General features: G+C 44.4%; 1 protein-coding gene and 1 long non-coding RNA gene across 5 annotated transcripts in view; both read right to left on the reverse strand.

Moving 5' to 3' along the window:
• CDK6 (cyclin dependent kinase 6) overlaps positions 1 to 15,127 on the reverse strand; it is a 261,757-nt gene that overhangs the window by 128,634 nt on the left and 117,996 nt on the right. The window lies entirely within an intron of this gene.
• On the reverse strand, positions 424 to 15,124 carry LOC139182658 (uncharacterized). The gene is made up of 2 exons (XR_011566163.1): positions 3,543 to 15,124; positions 424 to 2,949 (listed from the first exon to the last, which is right to left on the reverse strand). It is a non-coding gene; the product is annotated as an uncharacterized lncRNA (long non-coding RNA).

The following is a 15,127-nucleotide window of genomic DNA, read 5'->3' on the forward strand; positions in this document are numbered from 1 at the left end:
TTCAAACTTGAAGATGCTTTTCTTATTTCAAATGCATTATTTACTCAATCTTGTCAAAATCCTAAATGTTTTGCTACATTTTAAATTTCAACTTGCAAGTAATAGTCATGATGATAGTAGCCTATGTGTGTCCAGGTATAAAAGGAACATGTAAGTCTCTCTCTCTCTCTTTTTTTTTCCTGGACAGTTAACACTTTTAAATTCACAAGGGATTAAAAAAAATTTTTTTTTGTATGTAAGAACCACTGAAAATTAGAGTGGTCAGATAGAGTAGGTAGTTTTTCATGATATATATAATTCTGGAAAGGCTTAAGAAAATGAACTTTAACCTATTAACTTTATGTTAGATTGCAGAAGCTACTTTTGAAAAACCTTGCCATAAACTCATCTGCAAAGTACCTGATTATTTATCTATTTTACACATTAGGGTTGTTTTTTTTTTTTTTTTGACTTACACAGTTTTCTGAAAGCTGTATCAATTTTTTAAAAAACATAAGATCTAGTTTCTTCTGTAACTCGTGAAAAATTTTCCTCAATTTAATTCATTACTGATAAATCAGCTGTTTAACATTGAAAGGGGCTATGTACTGTAGAGCACAGGGAACCCTGCTCAGTGTTATGCGGCAGCCTGGATGGGAGGGGAGTTTGGGGGAAAATGGATACATGCCTATGTATGGCCGAGTCCCTTCGCTGTTTACCTGAAACTATCACAACACTGCCAATCAGCTATACCCGAATACAAAATAAAGGTTTAAAAAAAACCAAACAGTGGTTGTGACTAGATCTAGCCCGCTATGACAATAACTAACCAAACCACCTACTTGATGGCCATGCCTCTGAGTAAAAGCAGTCAAATCCTGTTTTTCCAGAATATCATTTAAAAATAAACACAAGATTTAGCAGTGAAACTGATTACTAAAACAAGTTTCATTCCTGATGCTGAAATTTCAAAATGGATGCAGACAGAGACTCTGGTGACACCTTTCAGGAAAGCTGATGTTTGGGGGGGCAGCTTCCCTGTCTTGATCTCACTCAGCACCCCCACCCAAGCCAGCCTCCCTACACCTCTGCTCCCTAGAAACCTCTAACTGGAATGGCCAAAAAATAAAAATGCATTCAGAATTTTCCATAAGCTGGTACGGAAAAACCCCAATGAACTTTTTGGCAAACCCAGTATTTCATCTCTCTCTCTCTCTCTCTCTCTCTCTCTCTCACACACACACACACACACATATACACACTCACAGACCAATACCTCGGTGCCTGTGTCCCATTACCTCAATGGATATTTTACAGTTATTCTTTTTAAAATGGAAGGCAAACCAATGGGGGCGTTATCATACGATGGCTAGTCTCTCAAAATCAACAGTATACAAAAGAAGGGCCTAACTTTGTCCTAGAGAATCTTTCAGATTTCAGTGAGGGGGTGGCCTTTCTTGAAGACTAAGTAGTACAAGTTTGCTAGGCTGAAAAAGGGAAGAGCAGTTTAAGCAGAGGGAAGATCTAATGTCTGGAGGCACACAATCTAATGGCCTGTCCTCGTAAAAGAGAGGAAAGAGGTCTGGAGTGGCAAGATCATGGGGGTGGGCTTGAGGTAGGTGGGAAAAGGGGGTGGAGAAAAAGGTGAGGGCTTCTTTGGTGGCTCAACGGTAAAGAACTCGCCTGCAGTGCAGGAGACCTGGGTTCGATCCCTGGGTCGGGAAGATCCCCTGGAGAAGGAACTGACAACCCACTCCAGTATCCTTGCCTGGGAAATCCCACGGACAGAGAAGCCTGGTGGGCTACAGTCCACGGGGTCGCAAAGAGTCGGACGCAGACTGAGCGCCTAAACAACAACAAGAGAAACGGGAGGGACAGACTGCTTCACTCCACCTTTTAACCCGTGGGCAGTGGGCAGCCCGTGGCAATCCGGGCTCCTCCTCCGGCTCCCCAAGCCGGCTGCTTTCCCACGGTTGGTCCATGCTGCATGGCCCCTCCCACAGCTCCTTTCAATAAGCCAGTCTTGTCTTTCCAGGAAAAAGAAAATCTGGTTTTCTGGTGAACTGGAGTCCTCGTTTTTCTATCCGCTCTGGAAAAGTGGGATTTTACAGTTCAGTCAAGACCTTTTCATGAATATAGATGAAGACCCTCATTTCAGGAACTTACCTCATGTTCTTTGTAAGAATCTTTTCTATTCTTTAGATAGCTTTTGCGGTAATGTTTCTCATCTGCTTTTTCTAAACTAGTAAAAGCTAGTTTTTTGGAACTAGGTTACAGACCGACTTTGGCCCATTTAACAAGGTCAGACTGTTTATTCTTGACAGAATTCTTTCCCACTGTAAAAAGGTACTTTTAAATGCCACATTCCAAGACCAGTGCCAGTAAACCACTGAAGCATATTTTCCCACAAGAACAGATACCATGTGCGGTCCACACCTCACTGAAATCACCCTGCGTTACATAAGGTGCAGGGAGGCGTCAGCGTCACCGAGGAATCTACCAGCCTCTCTCAGAAAACACGTCCCCACATCTAGAAGCATGCTGACCTTTAAAGAGGAATTCATCAAAATAAAAATGGGAAAGAAGAAAGGGAAGGATGGCTTAGAAATTAAACAAACAAACAAAAAAAAGTTATATAGCAGAAGAGAAATCTTGAAACTTTAGTATCCAAACCTAGAAGCAGGAGAAATTTTTAATCCCTTATTTTGGGCTTTTTATGGTTGAGTGGCTAAATTTATGGCCCCCACTTTTAGATTCTGCCAGCCTTCAAAATAAATATATGAGCAGTGCTAAAGTAAATTCTCCTACGCGTTCCCCTCCTTTCTGTTGGATGTTTCCCTGAGACCTGACGGTAGACTATTCCTCCACGGCCAACTGTAAGCTTTAGCATTCAAATTTATGAGAGGCTTAAAAATCGTCAGTGTCCTTATGATGTTGGGTGTCACAACGTCACTCTCCTTGTGCTCCAATCTGCAGAGAAAAGGAAAACAGAAAGTGGGAGCAGCAAGAGGCACTGTTCAGCAGCCCAGGGAGCATCGGTGATAAACACATTTGAAATATTAGCAATAAAGTCAATACAACAGGAAAGAAAATCCAGCATAACAGAGCGACCGCACACAAGTCTGAGCTGAACTTCTGGAGACAGCTATACAGATCAGGGTTTCCCCGGTGGTTCAATGGTAAAGAACCCGCCTGCCAATGCGGGAGACACAGGAGACCTGAGTTCGCTCCCTGGGTCAGGAAGATCCCCTGCTGAAGGGCATGGCATCCCACTCCAGTAGTCTTGCCTGGAGACTCCCATGGACAGAGGAGCCAGGTGGGCTGCAGTCCACAGGCTCACAAAGAGTTGGGCACAGCTGAAGCAACTTGAACAGGCACACATCCACACAGAGATTAACAGAAACACGTACTTATACTTCTCAAGAACCCAAGTGGACTAAATAAAATGACTAAAGGAAACAGTAACACAGACATTTTCTACCTTTTCCTACAACATTACGGTTCCTTTAAGGATCCCCAAAGACCTTAAATCTTAATTTAAACACACTATACAGTAAATGTACCTGCACAAGTAGGGGAGGAGTAGGAAGGCTTGGGAATCTCAAATAAGGAGGATGAAGCATGGTAATTATTTGAAGGTTAGGACTGGCTGCCTCAACAGATACTCAAAGTGTAACTGCCACTCCCTCAGAGTTCCAGTGACTGTCAGGGAGTGACGCAGTGGGCAACTGGGAAGATTAGCTGAAAGCTGGGTTTAAAATAAACAACAAATCTTTAGATGCTGATCAATGAAGAAGAACTAAAGAGCCTCTTGATGAAAGTAAAAGAGGAAGAGTTAAAGAGTTGGCTTAAAACTCAACAATCAGAAAACTAAGATCATGGCATCTGGTCCCATCTCTTCATGGCAAATAGATGGGGAAACAATGGAAACAGTGACAGACTTTATTTTGGGGGGCTCCAAAATCACTGCAGATGGTGTGATTAAAATACACACAAAATTAAAAGACGCTTGCTCCTTGGAAGAAAAGCTATGACCAACCTAGACAACATATTAAAAAGCAGAGACATTACTTTGCCAACAAAGGTCTGTCTAGTTAAAGCTATGGTTTTTCCAGTAGTCACATATGGATGTGAGAATTGGACCATAAAGAAAGCTGAGCGCCGAAGAACTGATGCTTTTGAACTGTGGTGTTGGAGAAGACTCTTGAGAATTCCTTGGACAGCAAGGAGATCCAACCAGTCCATCCTAAAGGAAGTCAGTCCTGAATATTCACTGGAAGGACTGATGCTAAAACTGAAACTCCAATACTTTGGCCATCTGATGCAAAGAATTGACTCATCTGAAAAGACCCTGATGCTGGGAAAGATTGAATGTGGGAGGAGAAGGGGATAACAGAGGATGAGATGGTTGGATGGTATCACCAACTCAATGGACATGAATTTGAGTAAACTCTGGGAGCTGGTGATGGACAGGGAGGCCTGGCATGCTGCAGTCCATGCAGTTGCAAAGAGTCGGACAGGACTGAGTGACTGAACTGAACTGAATGATGATGCAATGGTCCCACCAGCAACACGGAAAAAGTAGAGTTGGAAATTTATTCACCGATTCATCTGTAAAAAGAGGGAGTTGTGAAAGAACTTATATTTAAGAGTAGTGAGAAATGATGGTGTTCAACAATAAGGAATATGTATTTATGAGCATGGGGATGATTTGCAGGTGGGAGGGAGAGGATGGAGGGGTTGGTGATGGACAGAGAGGCCTGGTGTGCTGCAGTCCATGGGGTCACAAAGAGTTGGACATGACGGAGTCACTGAATTGAACTGAACACAGAAAAAACAAAAAACAACCCTCTGCGTGCCATGCTACCGAGTTGGAATTAATTCTTTAGACAATGGAGAATCATGAGGATTTGTTTCATTCATTCATCACGTGTTTATCAAGTGACTACCATGGGCCAAGAGGGCACTGTAGGAAACTCTAAAATAGTGCAACACCGCAGGCGAGTGAATAAAAACGGCAGTGTTCAACGTAACAGAATTTCAGTGACACTTCTCAACTCAGGAACTTGTACTAGGAGACGAGCCAAGCCCAAGCAAACTGAAGATATTCCTATCTTTCCCCGCCTTACAAGGGAGCAAGCAGCGGTATCTGCAAAACACCAGAAGTGACATATCCTAAGAATTAGAGAGGATGTGAAAATCCAAGTTATAGAGACATTGTTTCTACTCAATTCTAAGGACCGCGTCTCATACTCTGCTGAAGGGACATGACAGGACACTTGAGTTAAGGGAATTTAGGGGCGATGGAGTAATCATTCCCATACGAATATTAAATGGAAGAGGCAACGAAATGTTTCCAGCTTCTGGATCCCTAAGAAACCCTCTGTTTGCAAAACCTCTCTAAAGCACTTGGACTCCAAAACGTTAAAACAATGGTTGGTCTTTACACTCAAACCTGGCCTCGAGCTTCTGAGATTTGGGCATCCCCTGTGGCTCAGACAGTAAAAAATCTGCCTGTAATGCAGAAGACCAGGCTTTGATCCTTGGGTCGGGAAGATCCTCCAGAAAAGGGAAGGGCAACCCATTCCAGTATTCCTGTCTGGAGAACTCCATGGATAGGGGAGCCTGGCGGGCTACAGTCCATGAGGTCACAGAGTCAGACTCGACTGAGTGACTCACCTTTAAGCCATCATTCAACTTACTTCTGAGGCCTGAATGGCCTCACACAGGGTAGACACGGGCAGGATGAATGTAGATAACCAGGTGACAAGCAGACCCTGTCTATATCATACCTTGATGAGGGGGCCGAACAGATGTATGGAGGAAGCAAAACAGCTTCCAGGCAGTGGCATTACAGTTAAACTGTTTTTGTCCAGAACTAATTTTCAGCAGTGATCGCTTACGAAGGAGCTGCAATCAAATGAACGTCTATCTTTTACAAACAAGGAAAGCAGTCATTTGATGGACTGAGCAAGAAGAGTTGGTGCGATGCGATAGGCACCCGCAGGCACGCCACGGCGGCATCCTGTACGGTGAGGAATACAGGCTCTTTCTTCAGGGAAGGTGCTCACCGTGGTCAACAGCATCTGCCTTTACCCCACAGGCAGAGACTACCCATCAGATGGTAACTGGAAATGTGTTTGATTGCCACTGAGAAAGCGTAACGGAGGATCTGGCCAGCTTCGCGTGTTTGTCTTGGCTCTGGCCTTTTCCACGTCCCCAGCCCTGGGAACCCTAAGGAAAAACGTGTCCTGTTCCCAAGCCGTGGGCACTGCCCCATTGTGCTCCGCTTCCCTCGCTGGTGAAAGTGAAAACGAAGGCGGCACAAGCGCTCCATTGTGAGCTGGGAAACACGCACTGGCGACTGGAGGCGTTCACAACAGACCTGGCTGTCTCTCGGCGAGCGGAGGTCGAACGGGGCGGGAGCCACGGGAGCCTGGCGAGGTGCGTCCTGCCCTTTCGCCGAGGTGCCCTGGCGACAGGCTTTGGGTTTTTTCCATTATACTCGGTTCACGCCTTTGCCCTGATTTACTCAGTATGCACTGGCAGGCTTTGCAGGCTTCTGTGGGAGCAACTCGGCTGCCCGAGGAGGCACAGACCCTGCCAGGTCTCCATAGTAAATACAACACGCACGGAGAGGAAACAAGCATAAACAATTTATTTTCTCCTGTAAAAGATGACATTGTTCTCTGATCTTGGGTCTGGCTTCCCTTTGCCGGCTTGGTGGTGCCAGCTGTCGAGTGAGCTATCCCAAACAGAAACGGACAAAATGAGCACAGAGTGCAGGACGGGCACCTCCATGGGGCCTGCACCCAGGGAGGATGCTGGCGGCCTCTCAGCATCTCCCATCCTGGAGGGCGTGAGCGGGGAGGGCTTCCCTGACCCAAGGGCCTTGCAGCATTCTGCCCTTCTCCCTTGTTGCACTTATCTCTGTTTCTAACTCTACACTTCTTGGCATGACTAACTGATTAAGATCTGCCTCCCCATTTTGAGCTCCATGAGAGCAAGACCTCATCCACTTCTGCTCCCCACGGTCCCTCGGATTCACTGACAGTGCTTGGCACGTGGAAAGCGATCAGGATCTGCTGACTGAATGTCACAACTCCATTAACTTTCTACCCTCGGGTTATCAAAGACTTTCTGAATCCACAAGGTTTCTTTCGTGTTTACTAAGCGCTACCCACAGGCTTCCGAGGAGGCGCAAAGGACCTGCCTGACAAAGGAGAAGATGTAAGAGACTCAGAGTCGATCCCTAGGTCGGGAAGACCCCTGGAGGAGAGTGCGGCAACCCACCCTAGTATTCTTGCCTAGAGAATCCCATGGTCAGAGGAGTCTGGTGGACTATACAGCCCAAGGGGTCACGAAGAGTTGGATATGACTGAAGTGACCTGGCACTCATGCTCGCATGCAATTGCTACCCATGTGGGCACCGGAAGAGGAAAACACCAGAGGCGTAAGGAGAGGATGTAAGCAATTGGGATTTTTTCTAATTCTTGTGGAGTGATTTTAAATATGGAAATTTTGGGAGTCTTATCAGTTTCACATAAAAAAAAATCCCCAAGTGAATTTTTGTAATCCATATAATTATCAAAACAGTCTTCCCATGTTTCCTATTTAGTTGTTATCTTTTACTTCTACAGAGAGGAAGGTGCTTTCATATGCTTACATATGTCCTTTAATAGGAAAGATAATACAGAAAAAAGGAACTTTCGAGAAGGAGAATGTGATTCACTTAGTAAGAATTTTTATTAAGTCACTGAAGACAGAATATTCTCATTCTTCCATATGATACAAAGTGGATTTTTTCCCTCCAAACTGTGTGGTAGGCACAGGCATTTGGAGGAAAAATGCGAATTCTCCCATTTGTCTAATGATTGGATAAAGGCGCCCCCAAAACACTGAAAAGGCACTGTAATACTTATTGTTCACCGAAGAACAGAAATTGGTTTATGGCAGGGCGATTCTGGACTTCATCCCAGCATGAGAAGTTACTGATGCCCCAAAGGGAACGAGCTCATTTTAGGCTGTAGCCTTCTCTCTACCCACAGGTGGCATCATGGTGACTGCCCTGGGGAGTGACTCACTCTAACTGCATAGATGTGGCCATTACATCTGGATATAAAAACATCAACCCTGGCACCGCTCTGAACGGCCCTCAAAGCAGTCTCACACCACAGAGGGAGCACAATGTGTGCACTGTCACGATCAGGCACTTCACTGAGTTTAAGGGAGCAGACACACGCAAAAGAGTCGGACATGACTTAGTGACTGACCAACCAACCATGATCTACTGAGAATGCAATAGCATTACGTCTTTAAAAATGTGTATGTGTTAGGCAGAACACTCTCCAACACAAATCACAGCAAGATCCTCTGTGAGCCATCTCCCAGAGTAATGGAAATAAAAGCAAAGATAAACAAAAGGGACCTAACTAAGCTTAAAAGCTTTTGCATAATGAAGGAAACTACAAGCACAGTGAAAAGATAGCCCTCGGAATGGGAGAAAATACTAGTAAATGTAACAACTGACAAAGAATTAAGGTCCAAAATATCCAAGCAGCTCATGCAGCTCAATAACAAAAAAACCAAACAACCCAATCAAAAAGTGGGAAAAGAACTAAACAGACATTTCTCCAAAGAAGACATACAGACGGCTAATAAACACACGAACAGATGCTCAACATCACTCATTATCAGAGAAATGCAAATCCAAACCACAATAAGGTACCATCTCAAACGGGTCAGAATGGCCATCATCAAAAATTCTACAAACAATAAATGCTGGACAAGGTGTGGAGAAAAGGGAACCCTCCTACACTGTTGGTGGGAATGCAAACTGGTACAGCCACTGTGGAGAACAGTGTGGAGAGTCCTTAAAAAACTGGAAATAGAACTGCCATCAGATCAGATCAGATCAGTCGCTCAGTCCTGTCCAACTCTTTGCGATGCCATGAATCGCAGCACACCAGGCCTCCCTGTCCATCACCAACTCCCAGAGTTCACTGAGACTCACGTCCATTGAGTCAGTGATGCCATCCAGCCATCTCATCCTCTGTTGTCCCCTTCTCCTCTTGCCCTCAATACCTCCCAGCATCAGAGTCTTTTCCAATGAGTCAACTCTTCGCATCAGGTGGCCAAAGTACTGGAGTTTCAGCTTTAGCATCATTCCTTCCAAAGAAATCCCAGGGCTGATCTCCTTCAGAATGGACTGGTTGGATCTCCTTGCAGTCCAAGGGACTCTCAAGAGTCTTCTCCAACACCACAGTTCAAAAGCATCAATTCTTCGGTGCTCAGCCTTCTTCACAGTCCAACTCTCACATCCATACATGACCACAGGAAAAACCATAGCCTTGACTAGACGAACCTTTGTTGGCAAAGTAATGTCTCTGCTTTTGAATATGCTATCTAGGCTGGTCATAACTTTCCTTCCAAGGAGTAAGCATCTTTTAATTTCATGGCTGCAGTCACCATCTGTAGTGATTTTGGAGCCCAGAAAAATAAAGTCTGACACTGTTTCCACTGTTTCCCCATCTATTTCCCATGAAGTGATGGGACCAGATGCCATGATCTTTGTTTTCTGAATGTTGAGCTTTAAGCCAACTTTTTCACTCTCCACTTTCACTTTCATCAAGAGGCTTTTTAGTTCCTCTTCACTTTCTGCCATAAGGGTGGTGTCACCTGCATATCTAAGGTTATTGGTATTTCTCCCGGCAATCTTGATTCCAGCTTGTGTTTCTTCCAGTCCAGCGTTTCTCATAAAGGCTGTATACTGTCACCCTGTTTATTTAACTTATATGCAGAGAACTGCCATATGACCCAGCAATCCCACTGCTGGGCATACACACCGAGGAAACCAGAACTGAAAGAGACATGTGTATCCCAATGTTCATCACAGCACTGTTTACAACAGCCAGGACATGGAAGCAACCTAGATGTCCATTGGCAGACAAATGGATAAGAAAGCTGTGGTACATATACACAATGGAATATTACTCAGCTATTAAAACGAATGCATATGAATCAGTTCTAATGAGGTAGATGAAACTGGAGCCTATCATACAGAGTGAAGTAAGTCAGACAGAAAAACACCAACACAGTATATTAACACATATATATGGAATTTAGAAAGATGGTAACGATGACCCTATATGCGAGACAGCAAAAGAGACACAGATGTAAAGAACAGTCTTTCGGACTCAGTGAGAGAAGGCGAGGGTGGGATGATTTGAGAGAACTGCACTGAAACGTGTATTACCATATGTAAAACAGATGGCCAATCTGAGTTTGTGCATGAAGCATGGCACCCAAAGCTGGTGCTCTAGGACAACCCAGAGGCGTAGGGTGGGGATGCAGGTGGGAGGGGAGTTCAGGATGGTGGGGGGAGGGGAGGGGAACACATGTATATCTGTGGCCGATTGATGTTGATGTACGGGAAACCCACCAAAATAAAGTAATTCTCTTCCAATTAAAACAAATTAATTAAAAAACAAACAAAACAAAAAGTCCATGTGTGCGTGTTTGCTCAGTGTTGTATGACCCTTTGAGACCCCATGAACTACAGCCCGCTAGGCTCCTCTGCCCATGGAATTCTCCAGGCAAGAATACCGGAGTGGGCTCCAGTGGAATCTTCCCGACCCGGGGATCGAACCCACGTCTCCTGTGTCTCCTGCATTGGCAGGCAGATTCTTTACCACTATGACACCTGGGAAGCCCTGAAAATGTACATGCTTTAATTAAAAAATAATTATTGCTAAGAAATCCTGCCTTCTGCAGCACATAATGTTTTTGAAATAGTAACATCACAGATCACCAAAACAAATATTCAATTTAAGACTGAAACAGCTGGAAATATTGCCAGAGTTACAAAAAAGTGACACAGAGACATTAACTGAACAAACGCTGTTGGAAAACGGTGCTATGATGCAGGATCACCACAAAGCGCCCATTTGTAAAACATGCAACATCTGCTAAACGCAATAGAGCGAGGCGAATAAAATGAGGTATGCCTGTATTCTTGAAATCCATCTGCCACAAGATTATATATAACCGCATGGGGCATGATTTGTACAGGTCCCTTACGTACAATGGAAAGAAGCTCCCTGGGACCTGTTCTCTGGTTTTCCACAAATGTAGTTATTTCATTACAGGTCGCAGAATTTGATTTTCAGGGTTTCAGAAACAGTTCTTCACCAGGCTCTGAGTATAATGGGCCCCACTTCTCTTCACCTTCCCAGCTCCTCCCTGCAGAACAAGAGGCCTCATGTACGTGCTTACGGCCACCCCCATCTGCGTGTCCCCATCCTGCCCAACGTCTGCAAGCTACTGCCCCTTAGGTGTGTGGCAAGCACACAGGTGGCCCGATGTGCTTTTAGGAAGAAGAGAAGAGCTTGTGCGATTCCCATTCGGTCAGGGAACTCCAAAGCCTTGCGTTTAGCGTGGGGGTCTCAGACTCTGAGAGGTATCTGGATTCTGTCCTCATCAAGAGAGGCGTGGCTAGAGCAGGGCCAGTGCTGGCTCCTCCAAATTGTGAAACCCAGGCCACGGGACCCTCCTGCCTGGTTCTAAGGTCTTCACTGTAGCCATCCACATGTTGATTCTGTACCATTTACAGAACCAAGTATAAACCACTTTTCCCTTTGAGGTTACATGTACATACCTGATTGTATACTGAATAACAAAACCCCAATTCTTCCTAAGACACCTTTGTGTCATGGGGAAGGCACCCAGTTAAGGGCACTTAATTGTTGTTGAGTTACTAAGTCGTGTCTGACTCTGCAACCCCTTGGACTGTAGCCTACCACGCTCCTTCCCCTGTCCATGGGATTTCCCAGGCAAGAATACTGAAGTGGGTTGCCATTTCCATCTCCAGGGGACCTTCCTGACCCAAGAATCGAATTCGAGTCTCCTGCATTGGCAGGCGGATTCTTTACCACTGAACCACCAGGGAAGCCCTAAAGGCACATAAGCCTCCTCCTTATCAGATGAAGACAAGCCAAACCAGATCGTTTGCCCCTATGTTACACCAACTTCAGCCACAACTAGAGTCTAGACTTATGACTGTCCTAAATTAATTTCTACCCCAAAGGCCCACTCCTTTAAGGAACTTACAGCTTGATAAACAAAATCCCTAAATAATTACAAACAAGACAGAAAAGTCTTACGAAAGGCATTAATGTTTCTCTGGAAATAATGAGGGAGGAAGGTGGGATTAATTGCTGCGGGGGTACCAAAAGGGGAAATCTGAGTCCGGCTTTGGAACAGAAGTAGTGTATTAGTGTTTCTCATGGTTGTAAAATGTCAGTTTCCAATCAGTTAACTTGAAATTTCTTTAACATTCCACAAATCAAGTTGATTCCCAGTTCCTGTATGACATAACCCACTAAAATATGCGTATTTCCAGGAAGTGGAATGTAGTCTTTTTCTCTTTGAGAAATGCAAAAAAAACACAAACAAACAAACAAAAAACCCCCAAAATATCAGTTCATTCTGAAAAAAACAATTCCAAGTCTAGTGTCACCATGTGTATGCAAACCAATGTATCACTACAGAAATGGATTTTCCCTTAAAAAGAAAAATATCGAACAGTGGGAAAAAATTTAATGCAGCATTCTACAGGAATCATACTCTTTATTCTTAACATTAAATTTCAGCTACTACTGTTTCAAGTAAAATCTCAATTTGTTCCAGTGTCTTTTCTGATTGCTAATCCTTTTTAGTTCATGTCACATAAGAATTATTTTATGTCACATAAGAAGTATAGAGTATACAGTACAAGCTAGATACTGAAAAATCAGGTATTTATGACTGCCTTTCCCCTTTTCTGTACGAAATCATTTGTCTCCATTTTCCTGTCTGAACATATCAACTTTCAGGGAGAATGGAATGTTAATTGGTGTTACGCACAAGCTGGGCTATCATTCCTCAAATTTAAGAAGAAGAAAAAAAAAAAAAAATCAAAACAAACCCAACTGGGTTTCCTGTTTTTATTTACGGTTTTCAGTGCCCCGTTGAGGGGGGATTAAAATAAAGTGGCTCAGTTATGGCTCATCCTTCCTTCAATTAATCTACCCTAGGAGACCAGTTCCTTCTATCATCTGTCCAGATCGCAAAGCCTATTCAAGCTTCTCCCCAGGGCCCCGAAACAACATACAAAACTACTTCCTAGGGAAGCCGCAGCCACCTCACCCTTCCCACTGGGCAAACACACAGACTCAGCCCTTTGTGGTGCGATTATATAAGCATACAAGGGCTCCCTTGACACCACCCAAATCAGAGATGTGTCCTTTAAACACCATTTTGTGCCCACTCTTCTCAAAAGTGACAGTGTGTGTTGGGCCAACAGGAAACAAGAATGCTTCTCTCCCAACAGTGGTGACGCATTCAAAGGAATCTTCTGTAAAAAAAAACTCTCTTGCCCTAGGTACAGTGTAGAACACTGGGAACCACGCGATCTGACATGTACCAGGTTCCAGCATCTGTATTTCGGGGATGAGGAAGCAGAATACTTTTGCAAATTGAGTGTTTTTTATAAGGCAAGTTCTCTCCGAGAATTTCCAACTCCCCTCCTGAATGTCTACTTCTCAGCTGGGGCATTACTGGAATTTGTGGAGGCAATTCTTTGTTAAGCAGAATATTAGCCACCTTGCAGCTGCCTCCACCCCCCAAGTTGTTATGATGACCAAAGATGCTGTCATACATTTCTCAACCACGTTTCCCCTCCCCCCTCCCTCCAGCGCCACCCTTGACTGAGAAACACTTTGAGGCTAAAAGACGGACGATACAGTAATATACATGTTTCAATGCTATTCTCTCAAATCATCCCACCCTCACCTTCTCCCACAGAGTCCAAAAGAGACTTTATATCTGCATTTCTTTTGCTGTCTCGCATATAGGGTCGTCGTGACCATCTTGAAACATGTATGTTACCATATGTGAAATAGATCACCAGTCCAAGTTTGATACATGAAATGGGGCACTCAAAGCTGGTGCACTGGGACAACCCAGAGGGATGGGATGGGGAGGGAGGTGGGAGGGGGATTCAGGACGGGGGACACGTGCACACCCATGGCCGATTCATGTCAATATACGGCAAAAACCACCACAATACTGTACAGTTATTAGCCTCCAATTAAAATAAATTAATTCATTTAAAAAAAGATGGATAATACGTAGACAATGGCCTATTGACTCATGAAGATTCTTTTACTTAAGGCTTAATCTAAAGCTTTAGGGGCAATGTTAGTAGCGTTCATGGAATCAAAAGGATTCTCCGAGTCCACATCCAAACGTCCATGTCCTGCCCCGAATACATAGCCCAGCAAAGGGACATTCCCTGGCTTTAAAAAAAAAAAAAAAAAATCTATGCATGAATTCACTGTATGTAAAACAGGCCCTTCAAAGACAAGGATTTATTAGTGCTTACTTCCAGACTCCTGTTGTATATTTTGGGTGCATTTTCACCAAAATTCATCTCAGAAACAATGAACTACATTAGGAGAAACAGAAGCTAACCAAAGTCAGCGGATTATGGTTTTATGAGACAAAAAACCCAGATTACAACTGTCCTTCTTCGCCAAAATAGAGCCTGTGGGTCTGCGCTTGTGTTTCGGCTTGGAGGAAGGCGTCCCGTGGAGGGGTGGTGCTGCCTGTTCCTGGATCACCCAAGTTCACCGTGAATTCAATCTCTTCTTCACAGTCGACACCACAGCCTCACAGGAGTGCTTTCGCACACATGTGCAGGTACCTGACTGTTTCTCAGGCTAGGATAGGGATATGTTCTTGGTGCTGTCTTCTCCCTGACCTCGAGCTGTGTCTCCCCAGACACGACATATGCAGCTCTGAACACAGTGGTTATGGCAAAAAGCCATATGGCAAAACCATTGGGAAACTTGTAACTGATTCCTTTCTAGTGGCTAAGAAGCAACGGTCTATTTCTGCAATGGGTTCTGTCCACAACAAGCCCAGCCCGGATGTGTCTGCAGTGGTAAGCAGAACACTCTCTTCCTACAGCCCGCCATATAAAAAGTGCAAAGACATTCTGTCCACAAACTGACCACGGGCAGTAATAACATTAGGGGCCTGGAATGGGGGCAGTCTGTCATTCCAAAGAGGAAAATGAAGTTGAAGGAAAGAACAGTGCTTTCTCACT

Source organism: Bos indicus, chromosome 4 (genome assembly GCF_029378745.1).
Source record: "Bos indicus isolate NIAB-ARS_2022 breed Sahiwal x Tharparkar chromosome 4, NIAB-ARS_B.indTharparkar_mat_pri_1.0, whole genome shotgun sequence".
Taxonomy (NCBI): domain Eukaryota; kingdom Metazoa; phylum Chordata; class Mammalia; order Artiodactyla; family Bovidae; genus Bos; species Bos indicus.